The following is a 305-nucleotide window of genomic DNA, read 5'->3' as shown; positions in this document are numbered from 1 at the left end:
TACTGCTGTACAAGCCTCGGGGATAGGGCACAGACACTGGGTATGAGGCTTGCTCCCAATTCCCAAGGGAGCTATCAATGAACTTCATCTTTGGGGAACATAATCACAACCCCTCAGTGTATCAGCCAGGGGAGGGGTAGGTTTTCCTCAACTCTCTTTTTCTGTATCCCAGAACACACCCACCCCCTCCCCCCAAACTCATTAACTGGATCAGGTTTGGTCATTTTTACTGTCAATATTAGCTACTAGTACCTGTTGTTTGATGATGACCTAATTTGGGGAATATGGGTGCATGTTTTGCATGT

Source organism: Branchiostoma belcheri, unplaced genomic scaffold (genome assembly GCF_001625305.1).
Source record: "Branchiostoma belcheri isolate BF01 breed outbred unplaced genomic scaffold, Haploidv18h27 scaffold4, whole genome shotgun sequence".
NCBI lineage: Eukaryota > Metazoa > Chordata > Leptocardii > Amphioxiformes > Branchiostomatidae > Branchiostoma > Branchiostoma belcheri.
This window is presented reverse-complemented; position numbering follows the sequence as displayed.